The 19,212-nt window shown below is 39.0% G+C and overlaps 1 protein-coding gene across 1 annotated transcript in view; it reads left to right on the top strand.

Moving 5' to 3' along the window:
- snapc4 (small nuclear RNA activating complex, polypeptide 4) overlaps positions 1-19,212 on the top strand; it is a 109,974-nt gene that overhangs the window by 7,164 nt on the left and 83,598 nt on the right. The gene's annotated exons all lie outside the window — the stretch shown is intronic.

The following is a 19,212-nucleotide window of genomic DNA, read 5'->3' as shown; positions in this document are numbered from 1 at the left end:
CTCTAAACCGAAATTCTCTGAACGCATACCATTCGTAATAACTGCAGCTAACAATTGGACTATCATACATTATCTTTACCCATCGAATAAAATTATTCCCCAATTGAAATAAATTCAGTGTATAAAACAAAAACTCCCATTCAACCTGGTCAAATGCTTTTTCCGCATCTAAGGAAATAACCATACTATTTAATTTTTGATATTGTGCTAACTGAATAATATTAAGTAATCTTCTCATATTATCATTAGAGTAGCGACCATAAATGAACCCAGTTTGGTCAGCTTTTATAATTCCCGGTAATATCTTCTCTAGTCTCAAAGCTAAAACCTTAGACAGCAATTTAAAATCTGTATTTAGAAGGCTAATAGGTCTGTATGATGAGCACTCATCTTCTGATTTTCCTTTCTTAAGGATAAGACTAATATTGGCCTCTGTAAGAGATCTGGGTAGAGAATACTGTTCAAAAGAAAAATGTAACATCTGGAGCAACGGTTCCAGCATCAGAGAGTGAAATTCTTTATAAAACTCTACACTAAAACCATCAGGTCCCGGTGCTTTCCCTGATTGCGTAATTTGCAAGGCCTCCATTAGCTCCTCTTTATCTATAGTCTTTATCTATAGGTTTAATTCCCATAAACAATGGTGCATGATCTGAGATAGCAATATTGCCAATCTCGCAGGAAACAACTGAAGATAAAAAAGCTTTAGGGGTAAAGAAATAATCAATCCTTGAGCTGCTCTTATGAACTCCTGAAAAATATGTGAAACCTTTAACACCAAAATTAAGCGTTCTCCAAACATCAGTATATCCCAAATCAGCACAAATCTTTGCTATCAGCCTAGCTCGCTTAGAAGGAGGGTTTAGATCACCCCCCACTACAGATTGTGTACAGGAACACTCAGCCAGCTGGGTAAATGCTTTAGAGATAAAGTCAGGAGGGTGGTTCGGAGGCATATACACATTCATAAGTGAGATATAATCCACAAAAAGTAGACCTTTTATCAGAACATATCTCCCCCTCTTGTCCTTAACACAAGTGTCCAATACAAAACGAATTTTTTTGTTAATTAGAATACACACACCCCTACTATTTGAGGAAAAAGATGCAAAAAATACCTGACCCACCCAGTCTCTCTGGAGCTTTATATGCTCCGCATCTTCCATATGAGTCTCTTGAAGCAAAGCTATATCCACCTTTTTATTCTTCAAAAAGGAAATAACTTTTTTCCTCTTAATTGGGTGATGCATGCCCCATACATTCCGTGAGCAAATTTTTAAAGTTGTTTGGTCCACTGCTGTAGAATCATTTTGCGTTGATGTAACGAATTCTCAAGTAGCAACATTTTAGTATAAAATTCTGTGGTCGTCATCAGAACACAACTATATACAAAACTGTGAACATTCAAACACAAACATACATAACGGAAAAAAACAAAGTACATAAGCCGAAACCAAGAGGAAAAGAAAAGAAGGGGAGTAATCATCCGAGGTGTCAAAAGACACCAAACCTGATTGTGTATGCAGGTACGTTGTTCCTGCTCCGGCATTCAGATAAGTAAGAACAGCCGCATTACTAAAGTATCTTAACTAGTAAACACTATGAGCATAGCCACTTTCGAAGATAAATATGAATCCAGTGTTCAAGCCACCGAAACATCGCTCGCATCAGCAGCTGGGCAGCGCAAAGCGTCAATAAATGCCATGGCTTTTTCCGGGCTGTTAAATACCTTAACAGAGTTGTCAGCGGTTATCCTCAAAGCAGCCGGATAGGTCAAGGAGTAGCGAAGTCCCATGTCCCGAAGCCTTTTACGGGCCTCGTCAAATCCAAGGCGTTTCCTCTGTGTCTCTGCAGAGAAGTCCTGAAAAAAGTAGATTCTTTTCCCCTCGAAGCGCACCTCTTTTAGCTGCCTCGCTGTATCCATCACCCGCTGACGATCTACAAAGTTGTGAAATCGAACAATTATAGAACGGGTGTACCTCTCGGAGCCCGGAGCGCCGATCCTGTGTGCTCTTTCCAACTTCACTCGTCCGTTCTTCGTCTTTAGGCAGAGTATGTCAGGAATCCATTTCTCCATGAAATTTACCGCAGCCTGGCCCTCTGTCTTCTCTGGAAGGCCGATGATCCTCAGGTTGCGACGTCGCCCCCTGTTTTCCTGATCGTCCAGTCACTCAGTTAAAGAAGCAATCGTTTTCTCAATCTGCGTAACTCGACTCTCAATTCCGGTAGCCGCGTTTTCAAGACCTGAGATTCGCTGCTCCGCTTCTTCCACCCGGTTATTAGTGCGTTGCACTTCTTTGGAAACATCCTGTATTTTCTCTAAAATCAGTTCTAGTTTAGAATCAATCATCTTTGCGATGTTTACCGTCAAAGATTCCACAACTTTACTAGCTTCCGGACTTAAATCAGTGGCAACTCGCGAAGTTAAGGCAGCTTGATCACCACTCTGGTCGTCTTCATGGGGAGCCGCGCCATCTTTTTTCTCTGCAATCTTCCTTGCGCTTTTCTCTGGCATTTTAACCAAAGACGATCCCCAAAAGTTTTCGAGTGACATGAAAATATTATATAACGTGATTTTATGAAAAACAATGACTGTTAATCAATTTAGATCAGGATAACTTTCAACAATTAAGCCGGAGCCTAACTCAAACACCGCTACTCGGTTGCCTGCATCGCCACGCCCCCCCGGTAGTATTATATTTAATAAAAACTTATTTTTAAAGTTTTTATGTGAGGTAAAATAAGTTTAAATCGAGAACATTTTAAAATTCACAACATTTCAACACAACTTTTTCTCACAAATTTATAGGCTGCTATTGGACTATTGAAGGTAAATGTCATATTATGCGACTATGCATTACTTTACGGCGAGCTAACGAACTACAATCTACGCTCTGCCTTACAAATGGCTGGTGCAACCCTACCCAGGTGCAACACTGCGCTGGATAATGATAATAATCGCTCATTTGGAATGCCCTGCAACGTCATCAAGGAAAGGCAACGGCAGGGTTGCGCAGATTATGATAACAAAATAAATATTGCAATGTACTTTAGGCTACTTTTAAATTAAAAATAAATCAAAGTTACATCATGTATCTAATCACTATAATCATAACGTTTTGTTTAAGTGGGTAGGCTATTTCTTTGACTGCTACAGCTTTGACTATGAATATTTGAAGCTCTACTGTAACTGTCAGGCAAATGAAAATACATTTTAATTTGGTCATCTATGTGAAGGTGTCATGTCGGTCTCATCTCATGAGCTTTTTTCCCACGTTCAGCGGTAAACAATCCTGAGGTAATTTAAATAATGACAAAAAAATGGCTGCTTCTCACCGCTTTTATATTAGCTATAACAGCAATACTCACACGCATATGTAAACTATTTTAATTGCAGAATAAAACCAATACAAACATAAATGCATTTATCTAGAGTGTGATGGTATAATAACAATGCTTCAAAATGAGATTTAACTGCTAAACAACTTGAAGCAAACCATAGTATTTAATATAATTTAAAATCATTAAAAACTTTCACAATGTACAACATGCATACATGAACTCGTCCATTGCTTTTATGACTCGTGACGTGGCGCGCAATGGCAGTAGGGTGATTTTTTTCCCTCCCCACTTCTGGCGAAGTGATGTATTGATGTTCCCTTATTCCCTACGCCGTTCGCAGTGCCCTTCTAACTGAACATGTTCGCTCCCTTCGGATTGGAATCTCACTTAAGATGGCAGAATACCCTGTGAAGTCCACTTCCCAGTCCACTTACGGTGAAATGGAACGCAGCTCTACCGTCCAGAAGATTTCAGTTCCAATTCTTATCAAACAAAGCTGAGCCAGCTCATCAAGGTGTTCAGGGTTGCTTGGTAATTACAAACTGGTGTGCTGAAGCAGGGTTGGAGCTGCAGTCTTTGGGATGGTAGCTCTCCAGGAGCAGGGTTCGAGCCCCCTGTTATAGACTGTTTCATCGGACACAAGCGCCTAAGAAAACGTATGGGACATTGACATCTAGCAGTTGAGCTTGGTGTTGCAGTCTAAATTCAAAACATTGGAGAGGCAAGTTTAACCGAGTAACTGTTCTTCTTGGTTACTTTTGCTTGTTATCAGAAATAATCTACAGGCACTCTATTGTTTGCAGATGTGTACCGAAAGTTAAGTTCCGTCCACAAATGCGTGCATGCGCACTAACTTTTGTTTTTGCTTTGAAATTGTCTATACAGTTGATGGCAGTAGCCCTTACTTTGGTAGCACCAGGGTCGTGGGGTGAGGCAAGAAAAAAAACACTGGAACTACATCCAAACATGTTTAATACATTAATAAATCAATTACAAATTAATACAAATCATTATTGTTTATGCATAAATTCTCTTTCAACACTTTACCATATTTAAAGCACATCTTTACAGCCACAGTCTGGAATTTTTAGCGTCTACTAGCGCTGAGTTTGATTACCGATTGCAGAATAGAGAATTGCAACCAATCTATCAGTCTTCCCACACTCTCAGTCTTACCCAGTGTTGTGCAAGTTACTTCCAAACTGTAATACATTACAGATTACTTGTTACTGTTATTTAAAAGTAATCATTTACCCTACAATATTACTGTCTCAGAATTGTAATACGTTACATGACTCCTGTATTACTTTTGAGTTACTTTCACCAAAATAACTACAGAAGTAGAACTTAACATTCTAAAATAAGTCTTTGAATTTTTATTTTCAAAATACAAAATACTTTTTGCCAATCAACCTCTTTAGACTGCTGATTTCTTGAATTAACTAAGCTATACACAAAAAAATACTAGATTAAATGCATTTAAATACAAAATACTATTACAAAACAATAGTATTTTGTATTTCAAATGGATGTATTTGAAACACTGCCCATCCATGCAGTCTAATAAGGAGGTTGATTGGCAAAAAGTATTTCAGTTTGAAAATACGAAGATTAAACACATTTAAATACAAAATACAATTCATTTTTTTCAAAGGTATTTAAATACACAATAGTCCCATCACTGAACTAGATTATATAGAATTCTAGCTAGCCATCATGTAAACGTTAGCATACCTTGTCATTAGGGATGTAACGATTCACCGTGAGCCGGTTGAAAATCGGTTATAATGAGTGACGATTCAATTCGGTTGAGGCTTGAACTGAATCGCAATACATTTTTTGAACAGCAGGGGCCGCTATTTTCACTGCAAACCTAAACGTGGATGCTGATATTTCTTAAATGCAAAAAAATCAAGAAAAGCACAGACAGTATTAGTTCGTTTATATTAAAGAGACTTTTTCTATTATTAATATGTTATAAAATCGCAGTTTACTTTTGTTATTTGAAATAAAACATTATTTTATTATGCAAAGAAATTTAAGAAATAATGCAAGGGAAGTTGTTCATTTCTAATTTGTTTCAACTCATTTTTTAAAAATAAATCGTGAGTAAATCGTGAATAAATCGCATCGTGAGATCAGAATCGTGAATCGCATCGCATCGTGAGCTGAGTGAATCGTTACATCCCTACTTGTCATTGCTGCTGGTCACAGGGATCTTGCTAACTAGCTTCCTGAAAGCAGCTGTATGACCCCTCAAAACCCGCCCAAAGGGAATGAAAACTAGCCCAATTATTTTCCGGTGTCAAATCAAAGCAAAACAAAATGTTCCCATGTTTTACTCACCCTCAAGGCATCCTGACTAGGGATATTCCGATACCCTTTTTTCCTTCCCGATACCGATTCCGATTCCTGGGCTCAGGGTATCAGCCGATACCGAGTACTGATCCGATACCAGGGTGTGTATCTGTATACAGCTGTATATGCTAGCCCTGTGTGAATTGATAATTATTTTATGGTGTGCTTTAGACTTACCTCTTAATAAAACATGAAGAAGTACATACAGTAAATTAGAGAGTATTTTTATTATCTGACACACATTTGACAGTAATATTATTTATTTTTCTTAAGTCGCAGTTTTACTGGCTGGTTGGTCCACTCTGAAATACTGCCAAACAGCGCTAGCACTGGGGATGGGCATTTTTCAATAATTTCATATTAGAATATTTGAGCTCATAAAAAAACGAATATTCGTTTATTTAAATTAAGTGAAAAAATACGTAATTTCTTTCGTTTTTATTTAGTCACAATTTCACATCAAGCTTATTACTATCATTAAATATTCATAATGCACTAATATTAGATCCTGTATATAGGGTTTTTAATGTTAAAAAGATTAGCAACGTTGGAAAAAAATAGAAAAATACATAAAAACTGCATTTAATCCTGTGCGAAGCGAAATCATACTAAAACCAAACATACAAAACAAAACGCATATTGAAAATCTGTGATATATGGTTATCTTGTTTATTTTGTTTAACATGTTCTTGATAAGAAAAACAAGCATAATACAGTAGGTCTATTTTACTCTGTTGAAAGTCTGCTCAACAAGCCGACAGTTTACAAGCGTGTGAATAATGCGTTGCGTTGCTCTTCTCTAACTCCCGGTAACAAAACCCAGATCTGACAAGAATATCTGGCTTTATTATGTTGGCTTGACAGAGCCAACAATACTGATCTTGTATCTAAGCTTATTATGTTGGCTTGACAGAGCCAACAATACTGATCTTGTATCTAAGCTTATTATGTTGGCTTGACAGAGCCAACATACTGATCTTGTATCTAAGCTTATTATTCTTCTGATCCCCCAAATTTCTGACTGCTACTAAAGCTTTCAAGCTACATCCACCAAACTTTCCACAAACCTTCAAACTGGTCTGACTTGAGTTGCTATATCTTTTCTAACTGATCCGGATTCTGGTTTTCGAAAACCGGACTCTCAAAACCACCTAATTTCCCATTGACTTAACATTGCGACAAACTTTGAAGGCTCATAACTCAAAGTGAGGATGGCGTAGAAACTTGCGGGTTACCACGTTTGAAGAAGCTGGCAGGCTCTGTAAGAACTTACCTCACAATGGGGTGTAAGTTGCACCCCTGGGGCGTAAGAGCCGCCCAAAATTCCCCATTGACTTATAATGGGACAGGAAACATGCCCATATAAGGCATCATAACTGTCCCATGTTGAATAACTTCGCAGTACAACCACTTAGAGACAAGGGGGTGGGTTCATTTTACTCAGGCAACCAATCAGTATCCCAGGAACTTCCTTAAGCTACGAAGCAACGCCCATAGCAACCATTTACTGCAACCTAGCAACCGGTCCCATAGACTCCCATTATAAAAAGTCCATATGGATATCTTTGCAACAGTGTCGTAGAGACAAGGGGATGGGCTCATTTGACTCAGGCAACCAATCAGTGTAAGAGGATCATCATGAAGCTATTAAGCCACGCCCATAGCAGCCATTTACAGCAACCTAGCAACCACTCCCATAGACTCCCATTATTAAAAGTCCAGATGGATATATTTGCAACTCAGTGTCATAAAGACAAGAAGGTGGGCTCACTTGACTCAGGCATCCAATCAGTATCCCTGAAACTTCATTAAGCTACGAAGCCACGCCCATAGCAACAAAACATGTTAACTTAGCAACCATTTAACAAGACCTATAACTCTGCATCAGAACATCGTAGAGACATGGGGGTTGGTTTGTTTCACTTGGTACTTGAAGCAGTATCAATTGGCTTCTGCTAAGCCACGCCCATAGCAACCAAACAGGTTAGCCTAGCAACCGTTTAGCAATACCTATATCTCTGCATCAGAACATCGTAGAGACATGGGGATTGGTTCGTTTCACTTATGGCTTGGAGTATTATCAATAAGCCCTTTTCACAATGACGTCACTTAACTTCCGCCTTTTCACAAAGCAGTGTATCATAACATCCGTCTTGCAACAAACAACAACAACAACAACAACAAGAACTTCCGTTTTGCCATCGTGCTGGAATTTAACAATAGTGAGAAAAGAACTGACAGAACACGTATTCCTACGTATCCTAGCACCTTCACTAACACAAAAAGAAAAGAAAACACTTACCTTCATAATCAAACAGGTACTGTTCAACGAAGAATTTGTATCCTTTATCTAGCTTTGATCTTGTCGTTAGCTAAAAGTTGTCTGCAAGACGTTTGTGACAAGCAGTGCGGGACGAGGGCTGTGAGGGAACTGCGCGAGACCGGTGACGCGAGTGATGACGAGCATCTCTCTCGTCCCACTCTGCTTGTCACAACGTTGTACATCATCTAGCCGTGTTTGTGGCAGATGTGCAAGGGACTTGGTAAACTCCATTCTGAGGCGCTAGCGGAAGTAACTTCTTGAGTTTTACTGGCGGTTGGCAAACCAGCTTATAGGTGCATTACCGCCACCTTATGAACTGGAGTACTAGCGGAAATAACGATACACTGCTTCGCGGCAGAACGGAAGACGCATGACGTCATGTGAAAAGGGCGTATTACCAGCTACCAGGCCACGCCCATAGCAACCAAACACATGACCTTAGCAACCGTTTAGCAGGACCAATATCTCTGCTTTAGAACATTGTAGAGACATGGGGGTTGGCTCGCTTCACTTGTGGCTCAAAGTATTATCAGTTGCCAGCTGGCAAAGCCATGCCCACAGCAACCAAACCCATGACCTTAGCAACCGTTTAGCCAGACCTACAGTATATCTCTGCATCAGAACAATGAGAACAAAGTTTTACGATAAGTTTAATCGATAAAACCTTTCAAACTATTTCAAACTCTTCAGGACAGGCTTTGTCAAGCCAACATAAAGTTTGTACTCGAACTTTACTATCTTTATTCTTCTTCTTCTGATCCCCAAAATTTCTGACTGCTACTCCTCCTTGAGCTTTCAAACTACATCCACCAAACTTTCCACAAACCTTCAGTCTGATCTGACTTGAGTTGCTATATCTTTTTTAACTGATCCGGGTTCTGGTTTACGAAAACCGGACTCTCAAAACCACCTAATTTCCCATTGACTTAACATTGCGACAAATTTTGACTGCTCATAACTCAAAGCGAGGATGTCGTAGAAACTTGCGAGTTACCATGTTTGAAGAAGCTGGCAGGCTCTGTAAGAACTTACCTCACAATGGGGTGTAAGTTGTACCCCTGGGGCGTAAGAGCCCCCCAAAATTCCCCATTGACTTATAATGGGACAGGAAACATGCCCATATAAGGCATCATAACTGTCCCATGTTAAATAACTTCGCAGTACAACCACTTAGAGACAAGAGGGTGGGCTCATTTTACTCAGGCAACCAATTAGTATCCCAGGAACTTACTTAAGCTACGAAGCCACGCCCATAGCAACCATTTACAGCAACCTAGCAACCGCTCCAATAGACTCCCATTATAAAAGTCCAGATGGATATCTTTGCAACACAGTGTCGTAGAGGCTCTGATTGGCTCAGGCAACCAATCAGTATCCCTGAAACTGAATTAAGCTACGAAGCCACGCCCATAGCAACAAAACTTGTTAGCCTAGCAACCATTTAACAAGACCTATAACTCTGCATCAGAACATCGTAGAGACACAGGAGTTGGTTCGTTTCACTCATAGCTTAGAGCATCATCAATTGGCATATACCAAGCCACGCCCATAGCAACCAAACTGGTTAGCCTAGCAACCGTTTAGCAAAACCTGTGTCTCTACGATGTTCTGATGAAGAGATATAGGAGTTGGTTCGTTTCACTCATAGCTTAGAGCATCATCAATTGGCATATACCAAGCCACGCCCATAGCAAACAAACAGGTTATCCTAGCAACCGTTTAACAAAACCTATATCTCTGCATAAGAACATCATAGAGACACCGGAGTTGGTTTGTTTCACTCATAGCTTAGAGCATCATCAACTGACATATGCCAAGCCACGACCATAGCAACCAAATAGGTTAGCCTAGCAACCATTTAGCAATACCTATATCTCTGCATCAGAACATCGTACAGACATGGGGGTTGGTTTGTTACACTTGGGACTTGAAGCATCATCAATTGGCTTCTGCTAAGCCATGCCTATAGCAACCAAATAGGTTAGCCTAGCAACCGTTTAGCAATACCTATATCTCTGCATCAGAACATCGTAGAGACATGGGGGTGGGTTCGTTTCACTCATAGCTTAGAGTATCATCAACTGACATATGCTAAGCCACGCCCATAGCAACCAAACAGGTTAGCCTAGCAACCGTTTAGCAAAACCTATATCTCTGCATAAAAACACCATAGAGACACAGGAGTTGGTTCGTTTCACTCATAGCTTAGAGCATCATCAACTGACATATGCCAAGCCACGCCCATAGCAACGAAACAGGTTAGCCTAGCAACCATTTAGCAAAACCTATATCTCTGCATCAGAACATCGTAGAGACACGGGACTTGGTTCGTTTCACTCATAGGTTAGAGTATTATCAATTGCAGATGCCAAGCCACGTCCATAGCAACCAAACATGTTAGCCTAGCAACCGATTAGCAATATGTATATCTCTGCATCAGAACATCATAGAATCACGGGGGTTGGTTCGTTTCACTCATAGCTTAGAGCATTATCAATTGCAGATTCCAAGCCACGCCCATGTCGTTATAATCATGCTAGTAACATACTAATCATGCCAACAACATACTAAGCCCGGTTTTAACACACTGGGGTCACATTATTTTTTCCATCATGTTAGAAAAAGTTTAACGATAAAACCTTTCAAACTATTTCAAACTCTTCAGGACAGGCTTTGTCAAGCCAACATAAAGTTTGTACTCGAACTTTACTATCTAGTTGTTTATAATGTTGATAATAAATATAGTAAACAGGCTTCTTGATACCTCCAAGTATCAAGTAAACAACAAGCACTAAAATGGCTCCGTCTTTGTTTTTAGGATCAATTAACAGACTGTTAATTGATCCTAAAAACAAAGACGGAGCCATTTTAGTGCTTGTTGTTTATTACGTGACTGGCATTTGAGAAAGAATGACTAATTCTGCTGATCACCACCGCAAATATTGTTTTCTTTGTCGTTTCATGGTCAGTGTCTGTCTTGTTTAGCTTTGCATTGCATTAACATCAATAAGTAAATTCAACTAAGCCTAACTAAAGAATTTCAACGCGTTTTAAAACAAACACCCGTGCGGATTTATTTACAGGCTATAACTTGAAGGCGACGACCCTGAAGTTCTTAGGAGGAAAATGCAGGCTTTAGGTATGGAGGAAGGAACCAGTCTTATGCTAAGGCCACATTTATTAACATTAGTTGCAGTGAAATGTACATTTTAATGTTTAAAGTTATTGAAATCAGCATTAGTTAGCCCAACATATTTCTAACGAACAAACAACCGCTCCGAAAAAGTCATGGTAATAAATAAATGAATCATCGAATCATATAATATTACGTTGGTATTTTTATACCAACTTATATATAAGTAATGTAATGTTAATGAATTCTGTGGCTCACCAGTTTTTAAAACATTTTTGGTGATCTGACTGTAGAAAGATTTAGGACACATGCAAATTATTTTTTATATTTTCTGTACATTATAAAGTCATTATAGATGAAGTGAAGAAGCGTTAAATAAGACAAGACAATTCTAAACCTGTGGTGATGCAGTTTTTTTAATGAAAAATAAAAATATTCAAATAGCGTTTTTAATTTTCTAATAATTATTGCGGATCAAATATTCGTGCATGTCCCTAGCACATTTTAATTTCTTCTTCACAGCACAACTTTCTGTGTTTGCATTCTGAGCAGTGAAGAAGCCTTGCCATTTGCAGCATTAAGCAAAGCTAGCGGGCATAACTAGGTCCTGTTTAAGAAATTGGTATCGGATCGGTACATGGATTCAAGTACTCGCCGATTCCGATACCAGAATTTTATCTGGTATCGGTGGAATTTCCGATACTAGTATCGGTATCGGAACAACCCTAATCCTGACTGAATATGACTTTCTTGAAGAGTAATGCAGTCAAAGTTATGATACCACATATCATTTTACTTCCAAGTGGTAGAATGGGAGTGAATGGGGTCAACTTTTTGAATCTCCAAAAAGTGCATCCATCAATTAAAGATCTGCTCGACACGGCTCTGTGGTCTAAACAAAGCTCTTCTGAAGCGAATCGATGCATTTGTTTAAAGGTGTCATGAATTAAGACATCAATTTTAACCCGAGTTTTTGTACCTGTATATGACAGATTGATCAGATTATAAATGTAACATACCCTGCTGATAAAAACAAAAGAAACCATCACAGAAATGTATGGTTTCCGTTAAAATACCACTGTGAACCATTAGCTTTTTGTATTAAAACCATTACACAATTGAAGTGTTTTGGACATTATTCCAAAAGGATTAATCTGCCAGATCATGAGAATGGTGCACGTTTCATTGATTTTAACATCGCAATTTATAATACAGACGCGGTGTGGTGTCATTTGCCTGTCGAAAATACCGCTTTACAACTTTATTAACACTCAACAGTTTTAAACAGCCATCCAAGTTCAGAAATATATGAAAAGGCACTTTATTAACATGCCACTCCCTTCACGCGCACTCTGAACTCATCGGGAGAGAGAGACTTGCGCTTATGCTGAAACTACAGTCTGAAAGACAAACATACTTATATGATCTACCTGTTTCTTAAGATGGTGTAGAGGTAATTGCTGCTTCTTCCAGAGTGGACATTTGCATACTTTGTAGATATTATGCTTTGTGCGCAACCTAAAATTGCACTGCGCAGGACCTACAAAGAGTCTGCGCAGCGTACGCACACAGCTTCAGACAGAACATTGCCTTCCTTCAATTTGCAATCGCGTTCCTCTGTGCATTCGCGATCGATTAATTTTCTGCAAAAAAAACCCTGACAACAATTTTCCTTATGAATTTTTTTATTTAACTTGCAACTTTGCCACTACAAAAAGTTCAAATGTAAACAAGCCCTTGACGAAATGTAAAACTAAAATTAAAAGTCAATGTTCTGAATGTCAACGTATCCATCCACATGTTCTGGGCTTCTGTTCTGTTCATTACAGCTGTGAGTGCAAATCAATTAAACCCCAACAGTTGGGTTTTCACATTAAACAATGCAATGTTTAAAGCACTGGAATGAACTATTCAACAGACATCTCATGAAAAAACTAAACAGAGGACTTAGTAGTAGAGAAACTCCAAATGAAGTACTTTTTAAAGCAAAAGTAAAGCGCATATAATATTATTTAGAGTGCAAGAAGCAAGTGTCCATCTCATATTATACAATGTATAGTGTTATAAATCTACATACACTTAAACAATTAAAATATAAACAACTTTATATATATATATATTAGGGGTGGGAAAAAAAATCGATATGGCGATTTATCGTGATTTTTCAGCCTGCGAGACGTTATCGATACTCTGGCACAAAGTATCGATTTTTTTTTTTCAGATACAAAAGATCTAAATTCATACCTACACTGCTTACCAGAACGGCAGTACCCACATATTTCTTGTGGTGACGCTCGCAGATTACGGATGGTCAGATGAACGAAAATTGTAATTCACAGCGGAGAAGAAATACGAGCATAATGGCGGACCAACAACAAATTAGAGATGCGCCAGCGTCTTTTAAATCAAAAGTTTGGGCGCACTTTGGATTTCGTAGTGAATGTAAATAAGTAGATGTGGTTAACTCGGCGCTCTGCAAGTTGGGAATACTCTTTTCACCTTCTTTCAGTCTGTAGTTTCGTGATTCGCTCCAGTCCTGCGCTTTCTCACCCGCAGTGCTCGTGCAGGGGTGCAGGTATCTGCGCGTGCATATTAAAAAAGCTCATTCTCACGTATTTCAGAAGTCAGATTGTTTTGTAAAGCTTTAATAGTTTTTATAAAGCTCAACTTTAGGCGAGCCGAGGCGAAACTTGCGTTGAAATGCACGATGATCCTCATAGCGTGAGCGCTTTGACATGACGTGCCGCAAACCCCCGTTTTGGGAGACGCGTGTGGAGTCACCAGAGACTCACAGTCCAAAGACAAGCGCAAGAGTAAACGAACCTAAAGACAGAGAGTTGCAACACACTAAAAATGCTCATCTAATAGATCATTTTTTCCCTTCATTTACAGATGTCATGATGTATTTTTATAGAATTGCCAAGCGATATATCGATTATCGCAGAATCGGCACATTGTGATATTATCTGTATCATGAGCCCTGTATCGCGTATCGAATCTTATTGGGAGGTACCCTGCGATTGCCATCCCTAATATATATTGTATGTATTGTGCTGGATTGGCCATCGGGCATACCGGGCATTTTCCCGGTGGGCCGATGTACTTTTTGGTCCGAAACGCATGGGCCACAGAGATGGACGGATTAGAATGCGAATCGCACATGTATGCAGGAAAGGCAATTACGGCCAACATACCACTCGCACTAACCACAACCCTCACCCCCCCCCCCATCGGTCGACTAAAATGGTGGAGGGTCGAGGCTGGTCAAAAATGCCAGGGCCAAATTAACGTCCCAGTCCAGCCCTGGTATAGTGGAGAGCAGACATGAAGCTGAGAAAGAGTTTGCAGTAAAAGAGGAGCTCTAACTCTCGTGAAGGATGGCACTGTAAAGTAGATGCATCCGAGTTACTGTTTAGTTTAATTTTCATTTGTTAAGTATTTGTTGATAGTCATAATGCTTTAAAACACCACAATATTGCACAAATTGTTTAAAATGATTTCTTGCCTGTTATATACAGGATGCATGAAAGGAGCGTCCCGTGTACAGCTCGCGCCTACACATGCTTTCATAGCAACACAGCGCGCACCGCACTTCTGCCTGTTTACATCCAGTACAAAATGCGAGTTTGTATTATGTTATTTTAAATATGTTTATGAACGTATGACAGCGTAGATTATTTAGTTTGATTTCTTTTATCCGCATTTTTCGCGCGAGTCATTGACCGATACAGTATATGTTTCTGTGAGAAGAGAAGGTTCTGTGTGAACCTTGGGTCAGGAGAGAGTGATTGACAACGTGATGCAATCGTTTCCACCCAACAATAGGCTAAATACAGTTTAGGTATGACATGATGTGTATATGGAGTTTTAGTTATTTTAATTCTTTCTTTACTACAATCTTTTGAAGTCGAATGTCACCATTATATTTTATATTTCCAAAAATACTGAAGGTATATTTTAGGAGCCTATTTGATTTGGGGTATGTTTTACTTTTTGATTTATGTTTGTGTTTCTGAGACTGTAGACTACATGCAGCTACTATCACTTGTGTGTGCTGTTCCGTCAATATTGGATCCGATAGGAATGGCTCAGCAATCTTATGCGAGTAAAACATATGTGTACTATGCGTCACTATTGCTTCGTTAGAGATCGCTTGATATGCCCTGATAATAGCCCTATTCACACAGGATTAGTATTACCTGGGGACCTCTAGTCATTTGTAATAATTGCAGAGATTGTCTGTGATCTTAATCCCGTGCGAGTCGGCTAGGGCTGCAACTAACGATTATTTTGATAATTGATTAGTTTGACGATTATTATTTTTCCTATTAATCGATTAATCGAAAAATGTAATTACATCTTTTGCTTATAATAAGTAAATCAGATATGGGAAAATTATACACAACTGAACTCAGTAGCTTTCTCCCAAAATGTTGTGAATGTCTCCATAATTAACACACCTGGAGAGTTGATTCATGTGTGTCATATTAGAAGCAACTGACAATAGTCTCTCCCAAACGTGGGAGCAAGGGGAGGGTCGGCCAAGGAAATATTTTTTTTGTGCCATGAAAAGTGAGATATTTGTCATTAAAATGTAGTGAAGTACAGTAAAAAGTAAACAGAAAAAGTAATACTTAAGTACAAATACTCAAAAAGTGTACTTAAGTACAGTACTCAAGTACTAAGTTCGTTACCCACCTCTGAACTAAATAAACCACCAAATCAGGGTATTTAGCCTATTATGTACTTTGCAAAGTGCAAACGCCACAAATTGGGTTTTACTAATATAATCTTTAATTTTGTCATTTAAACACCTCTCCCCTTTAAACGTTAAAACTGCGCAGATTGATGCATGCAGAACACGTCGGACTTTAAAACTGCGCACCTCGACGGAGAGACGCACGCACCGAGAGACACGTCTGACTTTAAAACTGCGTACCTCGCGCTGCACGGAGAGACACGTGTGACTTTCAAACTGTGCACCTCGCGCTGCACGGAGAGACGCATGCACCAAGAGACACGTCTGACTTTAAAACTGCACAACATGTGCCGCACGGAGAGACGCATCCGCGGAGAGACAAGTGTGACTTTAAAACTGTTCACCTCGTACAGCACGGAGAGACAAGTGTGACTTTAAAACTGTTCACCTCGGACAGCACGGAGAGACAAGTGTGACTTTAAAACTGCACATCTCGCGCTGCATGAAGAGACGCATCCACGGAGAACCACGTCTGCATTTAAAACTGAGCAGCTCATGCTGCACGGAGAGACATATCTAAAACGGTCATTTTAAAAGAAAAGAAGACGCGCTTGATTTATAACTCGCAGCTCGCAAGAGACGTCACAGACCAACTAATCGATAATGAAATTCGTTGACAACGAATTTCATTATCGATTATTATCGATTTGATCGATTAGTTGTTGCAGCCCTAGAGTCAGCCATGTCTGTAATTTGTAAAGTAAAAATTCCCGTGAGCGCATGAAGGCAGCATAAATTGCAAATTTAGACCCTTTTCTATTCTACTCTCTGAACATTACATACATCTTATTGCACTTTAAAGCCGTTGTCATTTACATACTTTCTATATCTGTTGTCAGTTCTGTTTCATACCCAAGACACATCGTCTGATAAAATCACCACACACACCTTAAAGAGCAGAGATTTTGACTATATTCTGTCACACAGCGCATGCACAGCCTCTGTCTCTGTAACCATGTGCTTATTTACAGACAAACTGTGTTCGTTCTTATATATCCAAACAGTCGATAACAGTTTTAGAAACGCTGTTTTGTATTCACAAGCCGGCCGTCGACACTCATATTATAGAGAGATGGGTGGGTCTGTAATACTTTTAATTGGAGAAACCGTAACGGCTAACAAAAGACATTGACATCCATTAAAAAAACTAGCATCTGGACTCCTTTCCTGCATTCCGCTGAAGCCAGCTCGTTAGCATTAGCCGTTACGTTTTTTTGGGTAAAGGTTGTAGGCTTTGCATCTACTGTCTTTGGCTTCTCCCTGCCGGCTGCTGCTCACTTACAGACGCTGAGGAAAGCGAGAGCTTGCGCTAGTGGGGCAGTACTGATGACATTTTTCCATTGAATGAAGCAACGGTTTATCCAAGAAGACACTAGGTTTGTCGTTATACACGTCTTCTGAACAAATGCTGCGAAAGGGGTCGGAAAAGTAACTAAATGTTCATTCAACCAATGAAACGCTCTGACAGATCTCAGAGCTCAAACGCTATTGGCTCACGTCTCTTTGAAGAAAAGAGCTGCACTGTCTTTGCTTGAGACAGTGAAGAAATATGTAATATGTCTTTTTAAAGATATTTCTCATTCATTAATCATGCAAATTACATACTTGGTTCGATCTGAAGCATGTCATTCAATCTTTAATCAGACAGATTTTGCCCCCCATTGACTACTATAGTAGAAAAAAATGCAATGGTAGTCAAAAGTGCCCCAGAACTGTTTGCTGTCCCACATCTTCAAAATGTTGTCTTGTGTTCAACAGAACAAAAAAAAAAGAAAAAGTAATTTTTCCTACTATGGGAGTCAAAAGGGGTGAGATATGTTTGGTTATAAGTATTCTTCCAAATATCTTTCTCTGTGTTCATCAGAACAAAGAAATTTTTACAGATTTGGAACAACTCAAAGGTTAGTAAATGATGACAGAATTTTCATTTTGGGGTGAAGTATCACATAACATACAGATAGTTAAATTAGGGCCATTTAATTTTTAGTTTACCTAAATTAGCTTTCATTTATCTAAGTTATGTACTATACAAAAGTAATGCATTTGTCCACATAAAAATACTGTAGTATACAATACTATAGTATTTAGGAATTTTACTGCCGTTTACTATAATAATACTATAGTATTTTTTTAATCCTACTATAGTATACGAGTTTTCAGGTTAACGGGAACTTTATTTTGATGGGTCGTCACGAAGGCATTTGAGTTTCAGTGGGTGACTGTAGCTTTACTCAAACTGTGAAATGCTTGCGAAATAAACTCTCAGAGCAACTCTGGATATGAAGTTAATGCATTCATGTTCTCATACTGTGAGCTGCAGACAAGTCCACTGTCACGTGTGAAGTATGTTCAACTGTGCAGCCCATTCACTCACACACGCAGAACAGCCAGCATTTGGAATGAAGTTGTTTAAAAATAAAATTTAAAGGGACAGTTCACTCAAAAATCCAACCATCTTTACTCGCCCACATGACGTTCGAAAAGACCTCACAGCGTCTTCTGAACACAAATAAAGATATTTTGATGACATCCGAGAGCTTTCCAGGCCTCCTCATAGACATCATGGTAATTCTCTCTGTCAAGGTCCATAAGACATCATTAAAACGGTCCATCTGATCATAGTGGTCCAATTGAATATTTATGAAGCGACGAGAGTACTTTATGTGCGCAAAAGAAACCAAACTAATGACTTAATCAACATTTTCTTCTCTTCCCTGTCAGTATACGACGAGCTTTCATGAGAGCACCATGACGCTCGCGTATCCGAGTTGGTCTTGTGAATGTGCGTCGGAGACTCACAGGGAAAAGAAGATTATATGTTTATTGAAGTCGTTATTTTGGTTTCTTTGGAACACATAAAGTACTCTCGAAGCTTCATAAAAATTAAATTGAACTACTGTGAGCAGATGGACCATTTTAACCATGTCTTTAGTACTTTTCTGGACCTTGACAGAGAGAATTACCATGATGTCTATGAGGAGGACTGGAAAGCTCTCGGATGTCATCAAAAATATCTGTGTTCCGAAGATGCTGGGAGGTCTTAACATGTGGGTAGAGCGACATTTGGGTAAGTAAAAATAAAATAAAAATGATTTTTGGCCAAACTATCCCTTTAGAAAATAGTTTAGATGTAGTAAGCTACATTGTAAAACTTTGCTGTAGTTTTTAAAGCAGGTTTGTCAGTAACTTACTGTAGCTTTAATTACTACTTAATATACTTTCCAATTAGTACTTTTTTCAATTACTTTAAAACACTTGGACTTTTGAGATTCAAAATGAGCATGAAGAGACTGGCAT

Source organism: Triplophysa rosa, linkage group LG2, assembly GCF_024868665.1.
Source record: "Triplophysa rosa linkage group LG2, Trosa_1v2, whole genome shotgun sequence".
In the NCBI taxonomy this organism is placed as follows: domain Eukaryota; kingdom Metazoa; phylum Chordata; class Actinopteri; order Cypriniformes; family Nemacheilidae; genus Triplophysa; species Triplophysa rosa.
This window is presented reverse-complemented; position numbering and strand designations above follow the sequence as displayed.